Consider the following 19,116-nt stretch of genomic DNA (forward strand, 5'->3'; position numbering starts at 1 on the left):
GTTCTCAACTATCTGTCATTTTAGAGGATGCCAGAAAATGTGTAAGCATCAGGTAAACGTTGGGGCTGTAAGCCTTTTTTGGAAAGTGTGTGTGTGTGTGTGTGTGTGTAGTGACGATATATTGTTTGGCTTTTGTGTTGTGAGAACAGCGGTTTATTGCCTCCGTTGGTCTGTTGTTGTTTCTTAGCTCAGCATCAAAATGTTCAGTATTTATGACAGTGGCTTACAGCTTCCTGTGGGTGTGGTGTGCGAGTTTTGCTTCTGTGTGAGATTATGTGTGTGCCAGTGATTTTTTTTGGTTGTGTTTATGTGTGTGTATATGAATGTTTGCAAATATTCAAGTTCCCATAAACATACTTGTGTGTCCACAGGCCTACAATAGGGGCAATCTTGTATAATGTGTCTATGCTAAGGTGTGTGTGTGTGTGTGTGTGTGTGTGTGTGTGTGTGTGTGTGTCAGACAGCACTGAAATGTAATGTCAAACCATAGCTATCTGGATGTATTGTACTCTGTAATGATAAAGTACTGTAGGTGTAACGGAATGCACTGAGTGTGTATGTTTTATGGCTTGTGTAAATAAACATCTCATTCACAACATACCGTATTCTGTCCGACCTGATGCCCGCCCACCCACACCCACGGCTTGTGGATGGGTTCCAGATGTGGAGAATGCAGGCACATCTTTCAATTAGATGTGTGTGTTTCAGTTTCTGCATGTCTGCCTTGAGAAATTTACCCTCCACGTCACTTTGTTTGTGGGTTGTTTTCCATCATTTGAACAAACTGCTGTGCTTTAACCTAAGTAGGCCAATGTATTGAGGGCGGGTACTGACCACATCAGCCTATGTGGTCCTTTTGACGCAAATTATAGTCCGTATCAGCTCAATGGAAATCAAGAACTGTCGAGCTCATTTGTTTTGCCTGCAGCCACAGCTTTAGGATCAAAAGGTGTTCCTTTTTTTGGTGTTTTTTCCTTCATTCCTGACACTTTATTACCATAAGCCAATTCAAATTATTGATGGCAATTAGAAACATCTATTAACAGTTACTGTCAAATTAAAAAACATTATAAAGGATTTTTTTTTTTTTTAGACTGCACTCTTTAATTTCTTATGTTTAGCATCAGGGGAGGGATGTAAATGAATATGAATTATTATTATTATATGAACAGACAATGCACTTTGAACAGATTCAAACAGCATGAGATGAATTTGCCACAGACATCACACTGCTTTTTTATAGTCATAACTCAGCTAAATCAACACACACCCCCACACACTCTTTGAGCTGTCAGATTCAGAGCAACACACACACACTTTGAACTGACAGATTCAGAGCATTTCTTCAGCTAATCAACAGTAGTGCAGGTGATTGTTGTCTGTACAGTGAGAAAAGGAATTGCTAGTAGCCAAAGCAGCATGACTTTCCACAAAACAAAAAGGCTACCGACTAAAACCATAAAGCTGTAGATAGTTTATAGTTCAATATTCAGACATTGAGCGAGTTTCATGTTCATGAGGATGATCACATTAGAGATATTTGGTGTTTTGCTTTTCACATCCAATCCATTGTTTCCTGTGGGAAAAGAGGTGACCACACCAAACACCAGAAATGTATTTAGTTATCAGAATCAATCATTGAGTGGAGATCCGTCACTCATGCACTTCACCATTTTGTCTTGACTTCTGCAGATTTACCTGTCAAATGATTGTAATCTCATGGAGTGTTTTATCTCTATTCCTTTCTCCTCTCCTCTTGCTACATGTCCTCTACTCTCATTGCACAATTACGGAGTGAATGTGAGATAATCCCATTTATCAAGAGTTATGGATTCAGGATAATGCATTAGCACCATTGCTAAACTGTAGAAATTATAAATCTGTAAATAAAGTAGTTTTGTAAAAATCTAAATCGCTCTCTCCTTTAAAATTGTTATAAGCATGTAAATGTATTTGGGAATAAACTCTGGAAAAGCATCTGGCTTCTAGTTTGACTCAAGTTATTTAATGGAGAGTTCCTGTGTCTTTGCATACTTTTTAGATGAGTCACAGGTCTGTCCTCTGCTCCAAGCATCAGATCAACACAATTAAGATACACAAAGTAGCCACATGGATGACAGTAGCTGTTGTAGATGAGTGCATAGGGATCTACTTCATGTACAAGCTGTCGGCTAACCAAACTAGCTGCACACCAAATGAATGCAAATGTTGCCCTATGTCTGCTCAATGTGTTTAATAAACAACTTTATATGGCGATGATATAACAATGTTGTGGTCACAGTTAGTTGCACTGCCCCCACCTGGCCAAAAAAAAGATCAAGTACAATTTTGAGATTTTCACACTGTAGTGCTGATACACTTATATACAGGATTTGGGTACTTTTTCTCCACAAATGTTGAACATTGAATCCAATTCACATGCACAAAGTAATCATTATACATATGTTGTATAATGGTATATTATATTTGTTCTATAAGTTAAAGAACAGCCACTCATAGAAAAAGTTAGACAATAAGAGAGCATAAACAATTCCAAAAGTCTAAAATCTTAGGTATAAAAAACAAATGTTACCTAAAATGTATTCAGTGATACATGAGATACGACTAGGCTCACACTAAACAGCTGTGCTGTCTGGTCAGAGTCCAGATAATAATGTCCTCCATCAATAATCATCACCATCAATGATCAGCATCAACATACCTACTACGCTCACACCACCTACAATCAAACTGTGGCCATTATGGGATAACAGGATCAAAGTGTTGAGTCAGACTCAAACGTGCACCGTCGAAAGCGCACGTCATTTGATTACAGTTTGACAAGAACGTTATTTCCCATTATCATTAGGCTACCCATAGTTCACTATATATCCTGCTTACTTTCTGTCAATTAATGTCCCACCAATAAACAATTATGTCCAACTGACCAGACATCAGGAACACGTCAGCCATAACCGGGTTTATGCTACATAATTGATTAGGTGATTCATTAACCCTGTCCATTTAATTGGATAATGTTGTGTCCTGATTAGGTCAGAGGAAGGAAGGAGCTAATGTGTGGTTGTGTTTGTATGTGAGAGCGTGCACATTTCTTTGCTGATTTCAGATAGTGGCACCATAATATTGGAGGCAGATGGACAAAAGAGTCAAAGGGATGTTTAGGTGTAGTATTAGTTTTCAGTGTTGGGGGGGGGGGGGGGGCCTCAATGTTTGGTTTTGATCTCCCCTAGGGGGTCCCTTTAGAGTTACTGCAGGGGGGTGTCTCCATATTATTGTTTGATCATTTTTAGAAGATTATTATTTTTTTTTTTTTTACAGTTCAAATGTCATTTTTGAACAACATGATGGATAATCAACAAGTCAACCATTACAAAAAGTATCCATATCCATCTTCTGATCTGCCATCTCTTCAAGGAGAAGTTTGTGTCTTGGGTTAAAGGAAACTTCTTAGTCATATCAGAAGACTTTTACAGTCTGCCCAAAGCTGTTGAGCTTAACCTTTTTAGTTTTTGTAGATTTTAATCTGTTTCCTTATTAGTCACACTGATGTCGGTTAACAACTTTTGATATTCCAGTTATATAAAACTGCCCACGCACACACAAGCTGTATACTGGTTGTATGGTGGGAGATAGGCGTATTAATCATCTGATGTATGCAGATGATTTAATTGTTATGTCTCCTTATAGTGCTGGCCTACAACAATTGCTTAGTGTCTGTTCAAACTATGGACTACAGTATGACATCAAATTCAATGCAAAAAAAGAGTGTTGTAATGATTGTCAGAACTAAGGAGGACGGGAAGCAATGCTTTCCGTCTTTTTATTTGACAGGGCAAGAGCTAAATGTAGTTACTAAAACAAAATATTTGGGCCACATTATTAGGGATGATTTTTGTGATGATGATGACATACAGCGCCAGTGTTGTAAATTATATGGACAGGCAAATATGTTGGCACGTAAATTTCATATGTGTACTGAAGAAGTTAAAACGTCTCTTTTTAGAGCATACTGTACACCACTTTATACAGCTCACCTATGGTGCAGCTATAGTAAAGCAAAGATAAATAAGATAAAGGTAGCATACAATGATGCATTTAGAATTTTGTTGAAGTATCCAAGATGGACCAGTGCTAGTCATTTGTTTGTGACGAGTAATGTTCCCACCTTCCATGCTGTGCTGAGGAATTTTATGTACAAATTTAGGTGCCGATTAACAGAGTCAAAGAATACAATTTTAACTGCCTTAACTAACCCTGCACTTAGTGATACCAGATTTACTTCCAAACTCTGGAAACACTGGCATACGAATTTGCATATGTTCTAAGGATTGTGTATAACTATCTTTGTGTCTGTGTATGTATGTATGTATGTATGTATGTATGTATGTATGTATGTATGTATGTATGTATGTATGTATGTATGTATGTTTTGTATGTTCCCTCTGTGTACTATGTGATGGACAGTGTGTCTGTATGTTTTTTGTGTTTGGGTGTACCCTTCTGTCTGTGGTATGTTGTGTGTACTTTTATATTTGGACCTTGAGTCTGTAAATAAAGTTATTATTATAATGACATTTTCCTATTTCATATGCAAACGTCATCCTCTCTAGTTCTGAGAAAGAATGTGTAATGGCGCTTTTCCATTACATGGTACCTACTTGCCTTGACTCTACTCTACTTTTTTGGTTTTCCATTACGAAAAAAAGTACCTGGTACCTGCTAACAGGTACTTTTTTTAGTACCTGCTCAGTCGAGGTTCCAAGCGAGCTGAGGCGACCCGAGAAGGTGACATGAAACCCAGCAGGCTGCTGATTGGTCGGAAAGAAGCGTCACTGATCACTGCATTGCTAGCGAGAGACGGCATTTTTAAATAGTTTAGCCAGCGGTGTTTTTTTGCTGCCGGAGGCTCCACGCAGAGCTTTCTCCGTAGCATACAAGTGGCCTGATGGTTATACTGGTGCGCTGGTGTGTGCATGTGTGATGTGTGTGTGTCGAGTCGCCGTGTGTGTGTGTGGGGAGCTAGTGAGCGAGGGTGAAGTGAGAGAGTGACAGCGATTATCTCCGCAACGAGTAGCGACTCTAGAGTCATATATATGTGAGAGAAACAAAGCGAGTGGCGACTCTAGAGTCATATATATGTGAGAGAAACAAAGCGAGTAGCGACTCTAGAGTCATATATATGTGAGAGAAACAAAGCGAGTAGCCACTCTAGAGTCATATATATGTGACCACGGTGGGAAATCTGGAGCAGTAAACGTTAACTATCTCTTTGATATCATGTTGTTTACGGAGACGGAGAACCAGGAAATGCGTCGGGAATATGTCAATGGGAAAGCAAGCTACTAAGCCACACCCACGGCAGTCGCTATGACGACCAGCCACGCTGAGGCGATACTAAAATCTGCAATGGAAAACGGACGCACAGCGAGTCGAGGCGAGTAGAGTCGAGGCGAGTCGAGCAGGTACCATGTAATGGAAAAACGCCATTAGACAGATGAAATGCCACAGGTTCCTGTTACAGTCTGCCAGGCCTGAGCTTCTGTCAAAAACAGTATTCTCTGATAGTTCTCAATGTTGTACAAAAAAGAATTACTGAAGTGAACACATCTTAACTTTTTATCCTAATTCTACTACAGTTTTAAACAACTTAATTACTAAAACAATATTAAAGAGAGTTGCCCGTATCTTCTCTCTGCAGCCATCAGCTGATGCATGATCTAGAGGGAAAAGCAACTTTTGAGCAAGAAGTCACCAGGTCATCATGCAGAAATTAAAGCTTTGAGGTCCGAACAAAATGCACATTAGCATCTTGTGGTTGGCTTTAGCTGTGTTTAATTGTTTTACATAGTTTCATCTGTGCTACTATCAAGCTCTAATCTTCTTTAGTATTTTATATTAATGTTTGGGAACGAGTTAGAACTGATGCAAGACTGGAGCGGATGTCATATGTCTGCTTTGTGTGTGTTAATGGTAGACAATGCTATCGCAACTGCAGTTGTGTCAGTCACAATCTAGATAAGCCAACATAACCAATCAGAAAGTCGGGTCTGCAACAAAAAGGGTTAAAAAGTCTTTGTTGCTGTGCTTTTCCAGCCCGACTTTAGATTTCCACTTGAAAATCAGCTTCTTCACCATGATTATATTGAAGGAACATTCTTCTCGTAATAGCCTTTTAAAACTTCTTCATTTGTCCTCATGGCCTTTTCTCACAGAAATTACATCCAGTCACATTGTAAGGATATTTGCAACCACAAAATTGAGAGCTGACTTAAATCCTGCACTCTCTCATAGGCTTCCTAGTTGAGTGTCCCTAGATAGCAGATAAATACCGTAAAAGGATTCTTTGAGCAAACGACATGAAAAAGCTGCTGGTTACTAAGAGTATTATAAAGGCCTATACAACAGTTGATGCCATCTCCTTTGTCCTCCATCAACAGAAGCCTTACACAGGCTCTTAGTATCATGACAATGCTAAGCTTAGTCACAATGCTTCAGCCATTCTGCTATAGTAATTTAGCAGCTTTACAGAAACACATTTGCTAAATTAAAAAAAAGGGACAACACACGATAAGTATAGAACTTTTTTTCAATAACACTATATTTATCTGTTCTAATATAAGCTGCAATTATTAGCATGTCCAGCTAACTAGCTTACTGGGGGAGTGACCTGGCATTACTTCCAAAGTCATGGAGCACATGATTAACGACAGTACTTTATTTTGTGAGGTCACAGTTACACTGGGAAAAAGCCCCCTTCAGGACTGACCCACATTCACAGTGTGGGAGCAAAGATTTCAGAGTTTAGGCTACATTATCAGCTCTCCTGCACTTTGCTTTGGGGCAGTTTAAACTCCATCAACGGGTCAGCTGGCGACTGTAACCATAATAAGCTGATATTAGAATTATCTAGCTAGTTACTGCTGATAAAATAGGCAATCGCTATAAATGAGGAGCCTGCTTTAGTCTACTTCGGTGTGAAATCAAAGACTCATTGTTTCAAATATTAGCCTACTAAGTTATTGTAAACTGCATATGTGCCGTGCTAGAATGGAAAGCTTGACATGTGTAGCAACAGTAACTCAGGGGATGGGGCTTAGCAGACGGCCAATCATTGTATTGTTCCTCCAGCTGTGAAGATAACCGGCTTGAGTGCAGGATGCTACTAAAATTATCGCCAAAATATTTTGTGGAAAGGATGTTCAACATCTGTTTTGTGTCTCTGTCTCTTAGCTTCTGAATGGCTATCGAGGGATTTAGGGAGGATAAAAAAAAAAAAAAAAAAAAGAGCAAAGCTGACCAAATTAATCTAGCCCATGTTTTTCTCCTTACTTACTCAGCATCCTTATTTTCAAACTTGCTAACATATTTATGGGGTCGGAGCATACATGCACATTTAGAATAGTAAATACAGCAGATGCACATGCATGTAAAACACACATGTAAATACACTAGTTCATTTGACAGAGTTGGCAGTTAGCGTGTCACAATCCCACAAAAACTCATTTTAGGGGTATTGGTATCGTGATTTTTTAAACAATACCCAGCCATACATATTAGGTATGCACAATTTATCGTTTTTCATCGCAATATAAACGGGCGCAATAAACACATTGCGAAACATGGATACAAATATCGTGCCTCATCTCATGGCTCATCTCATGGCTCATCTCATGGCTCATCTCATGGCTCATCTCATGGCTCATCTCATGGCTCATCTCATGGCTCATCTCATGGCTCATCTGGTACCTCTGGGAGAAACCCCGGCAAAGAGAGTGAATGGGAGCGAGCTGGAGAGTGGAGACAGTGAGAAAGGATGGATGAGCCAGAGAGGGATTTCCCCTTTGGTAGTATAATGTGGAGAAAACATGGATGATTACCTAACTCTTAAATGTCCACTATCACATCTCTCTCTCCCTCTCCCTCCTCCCCCCCACCCTCTCTCTCCCCCTCCCTCCCTCCCTCCCTCCCTCATTGGCTACAAAACCTGTTTGCCTACTTTGTCTGTTGAACTTTACCTGCAAAGTTTGTGTAACAATGTGCCTGGTTGAGCATGCACCCCATGTACTAAGGCACAGTCCTTGACGCAGCAGCCGCAGGTTCAATTCTGACCTGCGGCCCTTTGCTGCAAGTCATTCCCCCTCTCTCTCGCCCCTCACTGATATCAGACGCCGGTGATTCGGTTTAAGAAACATGGCTGAGTGTACCATATGTTTATCTTCACAACACTGATTAGTTTGACATGTTCCTGGTCGTTATTTATGCCAATAATATGAAACCACAGATATGACATGTTAACTAAATGACTAATCCTTGCCAAGTAGTTGATAATAAGAGCTTGAGCGACAGCAGTGTGGTTTGCAGCTGTAGTTGCAATCTTTTCTTTGAGGAATTAAATCAGAGGAGACGGCACTGTGTACCCCTACAGGATACATCTGTTCAAAGAGGAAAGTACAAAAACAGAGTTTCGGGGAATGAACAACACAGTTGAAGTCCAGAGAAACTGGCAATAGCAAGTGGCCAAAGTTGACTTGGTAAAAGGTGTGTGTGTTTGTGTATGAGAGTTGATGGGGTGAGAAGTCATTGGTCTCGACATGTCTTGTCTAGGGGAGAAGTTGTGTCTGTACAAAACGGCAGCAATAAGCAGTTTGCACGAAAGCTGGAAAAATAAGAACTGAAAAACTTGACTTTTGCCATTTGAATGCCTAAACGTCTGAATTTTGGAGATACAGGACCTTCTTGGTATTTAAATTATTATCATCGTTTCAGAGTTGTGCGTCTTCTTCCTCCATCTCAGGTCTGAACACATCCAGTTTCACTCTAACATTGTTTAAATTTCCTCCCCTTCCCTCCTCTGACTATTTAAAAGCTGCACTTATTCAGCTACAGTATTTTCTTAAGCCTATACTCAGTGTAACAACTGCACATCTCCTGAGGTCATGCATCAAAGTATCTGCTGAGTCACTGCTTTGTGGTGAAACAGCCCGTCTCCCTACCTGCTCTTTGTGAATAGCAATGGGCTAACTCTGAGCTCTAAGAAACTCTCCCTTTTCTCTTCCTGTTTTATTTCTCTTTCTGTTCATCTATAAACCAACTACTCCTGTGAGATTTTCTGCTAGGTCAAAGGGGAAACAACATCAGCAAACAGTCCAACATTATCAGATGTCTCTCACTGGGTGCACATTTTTGTGCACATTGGTGTGTGTTTGTGTAAGTGTGTTCGTTCTGTATGTGAGCCAACAGTGAGTCTTGTCAGGACCTGCTTAAATAACTGTCTCACAGACACACCCCCCTCCCTTGGGGACAAGTCCCGAAGGGAAATCACAAACTGAGAAGTTTGGAAAATAGTTTTCCCTCTTTAACCAAACCGTTTCAGCCAAACTAAACCGGTTAGTTTAGTGCTGGGATCATTATATCGTATCACTTTCTGAAATAAATACCAGGATCTATAGTCTACTGAAGGAAAGTATTTGTCTTCTTCAGAGACTGATGGCAGACGGATGCTGCGGAGGTCTTCCTACTGATGTTTTTGTGGCCACGCTAGGGCTGAATCGATCTTATTAATTGCAAGTTGTGTCTCCTTTCCAAACCACCGAAATTATAAAGATAAGTGAAGCCACAGAGCTATGACAAGATTTTTGTTTTAGCTTTAGCTCTCATATCCAGGATGTAGGATGTGTTCAAATTATCTCCATGGATTCAGTTAAAAAAAAAAAAAAAAAAAAAAAACTGACCGTTATTCAGCTGGTTGATAAAATTAAAACTGCTTTGGACTAATGACATTATGCCATGCATATGTGGGCTGTTTATTTCAAGGGAGATTATGTCATCATGACTGATTTGAAAAGAACCACAGAGAGCTGGGAGTTTTTCCATAGATAATCGCCTGATAGTAGAAAATTACAACCGGCCTGACATGTGACTGGCTCAGTCTTCCCACGCTCCGTTCAGCCTGGCCGGAAACACGACCACGTCATTCAACTTTACAGCTAACTCAGAACAGCAATGTGATTTCTAACTGCACGCTCAAATGTTCTCTGATTGGATGAGACCGCAGACTTTTAGCCATCAGCTGCTGTCTCTTATTTTCTGTGTGTGTGTGTGTGTGTGTGTGTGTGTGTGTGTGTTTTTATTTCCTGGCATCATGTGTCAGCGAGTTGCGTAATCGGCGTCTGGTTTTAATTTCACACACACATATTCACTTTGCCTCCATCTGCCAGCTAGCTTAGATGTTTTGTACTGCATTTCCCAGAAATCACCAGTCAATCTGATGCAGCACCAGCACTGTGACGTCTTCTGCTTAGATTTTCTCTTGACAAAAAGAAAAATTAAGCCCATTTCTGCAGAGCAAAGAAAATTACATGAAATAAAGAAAACGCTTGTGATAAGCCCAAATCCTATAACTTCCTATCTTATAATTTATTATTCATAACTTCACTTACCAAGAGTATTTCTATTTCTACCATGCATCTTTTTATTATGTTTTTCTAGCTAAAATGAGCTTCCAGTGTTTCTTTTCTTTGGCTTCGTGACAATATAGGCTAATGACAGCCTATATTGCAGCAGCAGGCTAATGTAGCTACGTTACGTCAGTTCCATTAGTGTGTGTTCTGTAGAGAAGAGAGAGGCTCAGGGATGGGATGGTTTGGGCTCTTGTATCATGCTAGGTTATACCTGGTTTACTGTCACTATGTTACATGAGTTTTCAACCAACAATCATAGTGACGTTAGTGAAAGTCGCCTTATTTTGTTATGAGATGATAAACTAATGTCCCAATTTCTTCACCGCGTCTGAGCAAAGTAGCAAAGAGCTTCTACTGAATAAAGCCGCTCCACAAGCCTTGTAAGAACATGCTGCTGCTCCCCGGGCAGCGGCTCAGACGTTTATCGTTAGATTAAAAAAGCCGAGAGAGCTTGTGGAACATAGCAAACTCACCGCTCAAACACTTCTCAGCTGATGGGGGCAAATATATTGGCAATCACCGGTTGTTGGGCTGACAGTGGGCGGGTGGGAGATTTGAACCCCTAGTGACTATTTGCTTTATTTTATTGTTGTACAGAAGCCTATATTCTCAGTTAACAAAGGTTTTGAGGAGTTCAGTTTGCTGATATTCTTTAAATAAAATAGGCTACATTTGTTGAAAATTCAACATTTCAAGGAGAGTCATGTCCAACAGCCTCTATCAGGTAGCTCATATTTCTGCGTACAAAAATATGAAGAATACGTTCAGGAGAAAAATCGATTTACCTTCTAACAAGCACTTTAGGTTGGCCACTATCCCCCTGTAGAGCCGTGCACTAACTTGACTGTACTGATTCGTCAATCAGGATGGATGGAATATGCAGTCTGTCATATTTTCTGGTGAGTAAAAGAGGGGCAGGAAAGGAAACGTTATCAGAGTTAAAAACTTTTACGTCTTATTCTTTAGTACAAGTCAGCCTCTCTGCTAATAAATCAGCTTGAACTAAAACTGCATGCACGTCAGAATAATATTTTTAACCCTCTAAACTATTCATAAATATTTACATATCTGCATTTATCTCAGTTTATCCACTCCCTTCCCTGCATTTCCTCTGCTCTCCCCCTCATACATAATCTACCTCTACCTTCCTCTGATCACTCTCCATATTTAACTTTCTTTCCCACTGACCTTTGGCCATTCATAAATATTGATAGACCTCTAATATCTCTCCTTATCAGCCATGGTTGTCCTCCCTCGTTACCCTCGGTGTGTCCTAGTGAATTATGGCATAAATCTGTGCTTCTGGAAACATGGCCTAAAACCACAAACAGGTCACTGGTGTTCTTCTAGCTATTCACACACACACACACACACACACACACACACACACACACACACACACACACACACGCTTTTCTGCATTTATTTGATAGGACAGCTAGGTGAGAGAGAGGAAGACATGCAGGAAATCGCCACCGGTCGGACTCAAACCCCGGACCTCTGCGTCGAGGCACAAACCTCTCAGTATATGTGCGCCCGCTCACACACACACCATTTTACCATCCTCCCGAGTGCTCGGTTTGTTTCAGGGACGTATTGTAAGTAGTTTTGTTTACATGATGCTGGGCACGCCTGCCTCCGTCACACAAATAACCAGCACATCTATTGACGCAACAATGTGTTTTCTGTGTAGTGTCCGAAATCTCGTTTGGTCGTTCCCTATATAGTTCACTATTTAATAAACACTATATAGGGAATAGTGAGTGAGTGAATGTCTGAGGGAACGGTTTCAAAAACACAGCTCATGGTTTACAGTTTGGATACAAGTGAACCACATAGAAAGTAGAGCTGATCCCTGCAGAGGAAGTGACTTTACACATGCAGAGTTGTGCTTTTTGTGCAAGGTATGAAAACCCACACATGAATTTGGCAGCTGCAGAACAATAAGAATTCAAGAATGAGGTTGTGGTACAGTAGCAGCAGTTGTAGTATTAAATACAATAGTCTTAGCAAGGTAAGTATAACTAGCACAATAGAACTAGTAGCCAGTAGTTATGCAGTAAGTCGTAGTACAAGCTAAAGTAGTAATAATTGGTTAGGGGTGGTGATGGCGCAGTGGATATGACACGTGCCTTTGGTGTGGGAGATCCGGGTTCGATTCCCACTGTGATACATCAGCCAATGTGTCCCTGAGCAAGACACTTAACCCCTAGTTGCTCCAGAGGCGTGCGACCTCTGACATATAGAGCAATTGTAAGTTGCTTTGGATAAAAGCGTCAGCTAAATGACATCTAATGTAATTGTTATTTTGTTATTCTATGACTTGTTTTTCCCTCTCACCGCTGCTCTGTCCAGACAACTATATGTAGTAAGTGAAGTACACATGGAGAATGGTGACCAGCAAAAAGGTACAAGCTGTGTCACAGTTCCATACTACCCACTAAAGCTAAGCAAGTTACTATGTAGTGATTCTCAAAACGAAATGCATACAGTAAAATAACTGGAAAAGCATCTCACAGCTGGAATTTTTTTTAAGTAAATTGTGAGAGCTTCAGAAAGCTCTCAGAAAGAAAGAGTTTTTTTGAAAGTATTAAATATTTGAAACACCATTTGCTTTTTATCCGTTAAGTTAAATTGGAAGTGGTGTTCTAAAGGCGAAGTTTTAAGTCCCCAACTAGTAGAAAATGAGAATTTGCACCCAGTCAAACCTTTACCGTTTTACACAATGATTTGCCGGCTACAAGATGTTTTTTCAGTTTTATGATAAGATGAAAAAAAACTTACAGGATGTGACAGTTAATTACAGGCTTCAAATTGTATTTGACTTAATATTGCACAGTTTTCTAGCTGGAGAAAATCTCTTCTGCCATAGTTTGACTACCTTTCTCAATGGTTTCTGTACTTTGTGATCCTTGTAAGATCAGGAAAAAAAATTAAAGCAACTAAAGTTCAGAAACTCCAGGAAAAGTCTCTCTACTTGCTTTCACCAGAGAGAAAGAGGAAAAACATCAGCCGAGAAAAAACAGACAATTTAATAGAACTCACACAGAGTCAGATACAAATTTTGCGTATACCGAGTTTGTTCTTTCTGATCTCATCCATTTACACACCAAAGGGTGGCATTCCCATTATTCACAATACAAATGTCTGTATATGTGTTTGTAGTAGAGGTTATGCACACCATATAAACCATCTCTACATCAAACTAGGCTAAAAAAAATTTGAAAATATTTACACATTGCCAGCCACTGCCACATTCAAGTGATTTATCTGCTCCAGTTTACTACGACCACACCATCAACTCTCAGACAGACACACAGACACACACTTCCCCATTCATAAATAAATTACATGTTTAATGCATGTACAGTAGGGGACCTATGCAGTCACCACATGGGAGCTATTCAAACCCCTACTGAATCCAGATTTTCTGCTGTATGTGCATGCACATTAGAAAGACCCGGTCTGTTTTATTCACAATTTCTGGATGAAACTAACCTGCAAGTTTAATTTTCTTGTATAAGTCAGACTCTAAAGATGATACAGTGGATTGGTCTGTAACATCCCATAGCTCTGAGTCTGCACACACTGTCAGCTGTGTCTTATTGAAGCCTTGCATCCCATTCTACCAGCAGGTGATGTCTACATTACTCATCCTAAGTAATGAAGACACTGCTTGCTGGTAGAACTAGGATGCTATGGGAGTGCTATGGGATGTCAGACTTCGTAGATATTTGCATGGATCAACACTTATTGTATTGATCTAGTGCCCCATGGCACTCCGCCTGTGTCCCAGTGGGTCTCATATATGAGAGATATAGCCCATTGTGTGCTTTGTATGTGCAGCTCGCAGCTTAACCTCTCACCCTAACTAATGAACAGATTCAGTGACACATTAGTCAATAGTCTGTTCAGTAATCAGTCAACTGTAAGGACACAGGGCTTCAATTGGATTTCATCCTTTAATCAGAAAGGTGTTTAACAGCACACAGCTGACCATATGCTGCACCCCTGGCCCCACAGTAAATCGTCCAGGTACAACAGGAATGTAGACACAAAAGAGAAGTGGGAGCTCTGACGTCATTAAACACACCAGTTACCCCACACACAGTTCTGGCAGGAGAGAGCTGTTGAGGCTTATCAAAAAGGACACACGTTGTCTCTGTCTCATCAAAAACAAAAAGGCGCTGTAGGACATTCCTGAGGAACATAGGCACGCACACACGCGCGCACACACACACACACACACACACACACACACACACACACACACACACACACACACACACACACACACACACACTTTGGACAGAGAGAACCTCTCTCTATATAGATGCAGCAAAATCCTCTTAATGTCAGCAGATGTTATTAAATGCTGACTTCAGAAGTGTGTGTGCGCATTACAGTAAAGCTGCATTGTTATTACAGAAGATGATATTTAGAAACGAGCCCTCATTAATAAATCAATAATAGCAACCACTTAGAAAATTCCCAGGTTGGGTGTCACGTTACTGTCTGGGTTTGAGGAAAACATCTAAGACAGGAGGTGAAGGGAGGGAAGTTAACAGCTGAAAAGCAGCATCAAGGCTGAAACTACAACTTCTAAGATCCACAGTGGAGATCAGCCATGAAAGAAAGGCTTTGTCTTTTTTCCTGTGCGTTGGCCGTGACATAAGCATGAACTTATGCAGCCGTTACATAATAACCAACAGAAACATCCACACTGGAAAATCAACAAAGATCTATTGTTTTATGTTCTATAAAAACAGTTATTTACATTTTTCCACAGACATACATCCTCCAATAAGCATCAGGTAACCGAATCCTTCAGTGCTGCTTTAGATTGTGGCCGATACCGTTCAGCTTTTATTTACATTTGTGAACATAACTGCCAAAGAAGCTAATATGAATTTCCAGATATGACTAGATACTTTTCATCCTTGCTCCTTCGACAGACAGACAGATATTCATGTTTACAGCGTGCATGGAATTTATAACTTAATTATCTTTATAGTTTCTAGATTTCAGAGTCCAATTTCTTCAGTGTCTTTTTTTTCTATGTCATATACATACGAGAGAATAATATAGGCATATAATATGTAAAGAAGGAAACTCCTCCTCTTAAAAATAAAAAAAAAAATAGTCTAAAAATATACATTTAAGAACTACTGCTCTTAACTGAAACCATTCAATGAGCCACTTGTCATTTGACAACACTTTGCATTAAAAGCGAGCAGTGGAAGTTAATATGACTTAGGCAATTTATATTTAAGCCCATGAGAGAGAGGGAGAAAGAGTGAAAGAGATATTAATGCATCATATTCTAGCGTAGTAGAAAATGTATCTCCATGGTAAATTTCCTGAGTAACATTAGCTTCTGCTTACTTTTAAAAAAGGCAAAGAGTACAATGGTTAATTTGTGCAAATGATTAGTAGCCTAATCCTTGAATGGTATGACTATGACTGTCAGTAAATGTAGATTTTTAGGCTAGATACGCATTCAGTCGGTCCTCGATCGTCTGCCAGGCTTTCTCTCGCCACTTCATTACAGCGCCCGTATTTCTTTTTTTACAAATGTGTCTCACGTTATCATACTTCCACAAGAAGCTGCTGCTCACTCTGTATAAAGTATGAACAATGCATATTCTCCATTGTAGAATCAGTAAATCTGTGATCGACCTTGCGGTCTGTTAAGGAAAACTGTGAACGTGCATCTATCCAAATTACTTCAGCCTGGCTCAACTTACCTCCTCAAGCCTGGCTTGGTGAAACGCACCAAGCCAGGCTGCACAGATTAGACTAGGTCAGGTCTCGCTTTATCGGTTATCCTGGATTTATAAATTCTACTTCTGTGAAACGGCCCCCTGGTCTTTGAAAGCATTTAACTCCTTTGTGAACCATATTACAAGCAGTTTGAATGACTTTCAGCAGAAAAGAGACCTCTGGCAGAGTGATCGGGACACCCTGTGCTTTCTACTGCTTTGGGATGCCTCTGTTCAGTCTGCAGTGGGTTTCTGGGACTCTGGAGGACCAGCAAGAATGCTGACCTCTGCTTTCCCTCTTTCTAGGTCTCTCCCTCCCTGCTTACAATTAGTTTCCAGTAATAAAAAATAAAAAACATGTGCCTTTTAATGCATGCTCAATTTGGAGAGCTCCAAGTAGGAGAGATCTTAATCCAGCATACTTTATCTAAACTTATTGCAGCTCTGGGAGTAACATCAGTCATGCAAAATTACCAGATCACAACATTTTCATCTCTTTGTTTGGGATACTCCGTTGATCTCCAATTTCACTTCTGTCCTATCTTTCACCACACAAGGGTCAGAGGGACTTCAACTTTCAGACTCATCCCAGGAGACCAAAACCAGAATAGAGGCAGGTTGGACTCTGTCACCTCCCTGTGACTCTGAAGCAGCAGCAGCAAAGTCTGGCAGCCACATAAAATCAGATGTCTCAGTTCCTAAAGATCCATGTTCAGAAAAGTAAAAAAGGTTTACTTCTCCATTTCAGTGTTTTACAGCAGCTAAACTAAGATTACCCTTACTCATTTCTTCAAACTGGATGTATAGACTATAAAAAACCTTAATGAAGAAGTAATTTAGAGAAGAATAACAAAAAGGAGACGAGATGAAAGAAGGAACCCAAAAGACCTCCAATAAAAGTCATCATCCATCATTTAAGGTTTCGTCTGAAAGCTTCTCATACTGTATAGTCAGCAAAGAGTCTCTAAAGGAGCTAAGTAAATAAAAGCCTGTCCCTGTTTATATAATACTCAACAGCAAATACATTTAGAGAAAACCTTATCTGCCGAGTCACAAATAATGATACAGAATGTATTATCAAATCATCACTGAAAATGGTTTCCCAGAAACGTCCACTCTTGCAACATAATAATCACTCGCCAACTAAAGCACGATTAATGTTTTGCTGTGGTCATGTTGGGGCACTTAAAAAGTAAGGGAAGGACTTTTTAATTTTTATTTTTTTTTAAGTAAATAAGTGATAAATATTGTCTGATTTATGAAGTTTTAAAAGTATTTTGGATGATATATTTGATTCATAAATTTATGAATCAAATATATCATCCATTATCTATACTCTCAACATGCATCAGCTACATCTGTCTTATAAATTTTAATATATATGTGTATATATATATATATATATATATATATATATATATATATACACACACACACACTCCATCAGCTGGTTTCTCCCACTCAAATAAAACTGCTCCCACATTCCTCCAACGTTATACTTTTGAGCCCTTATTAGTACTTTTAGGCTTGTCTGGCTGATTTAGCGCCTTGACTAGATTGATGAGAGGCTAAAGATAATACTGAACACAGATCCTGATTTGTCCTTAAGTCCAAAGAAGGAAAACAAAACCTCACACTGTTTGGCTGAAAAATCTTTAAATTAATAGGAGGGTAGCTAACAGCCCTTTATCTTCCTCTCACACACACACACACACACACACACACTCTCTTTATGGGGACCATCATTGACTTAATGCATTCCCTAGCCCCTTACCCTAACCATCACAACTGAATGCCTAACCTTAACCCTTACCCAATTCTAACCCTAAAACCAAGTCTTAACCCTCAAACAGCCCTTTAACCTTGTGGGGTCCAGCATTTTGGGCCCCACAAGGCTGTGCAGACCCCACAAGTATACTGTATTCCCCGGTTTTTGGACCCCACGAATATACTCACACACACACACACACACACACACACACACACACACACACACACACACACACACACACACACACACACACACACACACACACACAACTGCCAGGCTCTGGAGGTGGGTGAGAATCTCTTTGTATTGTGGCAAACTCTTTTCACCCTTTCATGCAAGGCTGTGCTTGTATTCTGCACATACATCAGAGATCTGTCTCAAACTAAAACATTTAGAAGTGGGATGTGTTTAATTTATATGGTCTCTAGCTGCTACTGACAATAATCTATTACAAATTGATCTGCAGACCATTTTCCAATTTATTGTTTGGTCTGTTAAATGTCATTAAAATAGTGTCAAATGCCCATCACATTTTCTCAGAGTTGTTGTGGAGGTAAAACTGTAAAAAGACAGTGTGTCTCTTACTAAACTGGCAACCGTGCCGTATGACCAGCCAAAATCATATCCTGGATAGGTGGGAGAGGAGATTTGCCCAGAGTTCTGTTACCATCTGCCATATTCTCTGTCTCACTACACACTCAGACATCTATTCCGCTATGGCCGGCTATTGGGTTTCTCTTCCCAGAATTGTATAACAAACCCAATAAAAAGCCTTTTAGGTGTCTCCACACACACACACACACACACACACACACACACACACACACACACACACACACACACACACACACACACACACACACACACACACACACACACACACACACACACACACACACACACACACACACACACACACACACACACACACACACACTTCTGTCTCAGTGCCTGAGACTGTCTTTCTGATAAGACTTAACAAATGCTGCAGTTGCCCTCAGGGCCAAGTTATACAAAATTGAAAAAGGTCAAAAGTATGTGACATGTAATTGTCGCTTTATGGTGAATTCAAGTCTACATTTTACTTAACATTTCTAAATATCTACACAATGTGGGGGTGGCT

General features: G+C 40.0%; 1 protein-coding gene across 7 annotated transcripts in view; it reads right to left on the reverse strand.

Moving 5' to 3' along the window:
* Nucleotides 1-19,116, reverse strand: part of nid2a (nidogen 2a (osteonidogen)) — an 85,449-nt gene that overhangs the window by 60,191 nt on the left and 6,142 nt on the right. The window lies entirely within an intron of this gene.

This window comes from Perca flavescens, chromosome 24, assembly GCF_004354835.1.
Source record: "Perca flavescens isolate YP-PL-M2 chromosome 24, PFLA_1.0, whole genome shotgun sequence".
NCBI lineage: Eukaryota > Metazoa > Chordata > Actinopteri > Perciformes > Percidae > Perca > Perca flavescens.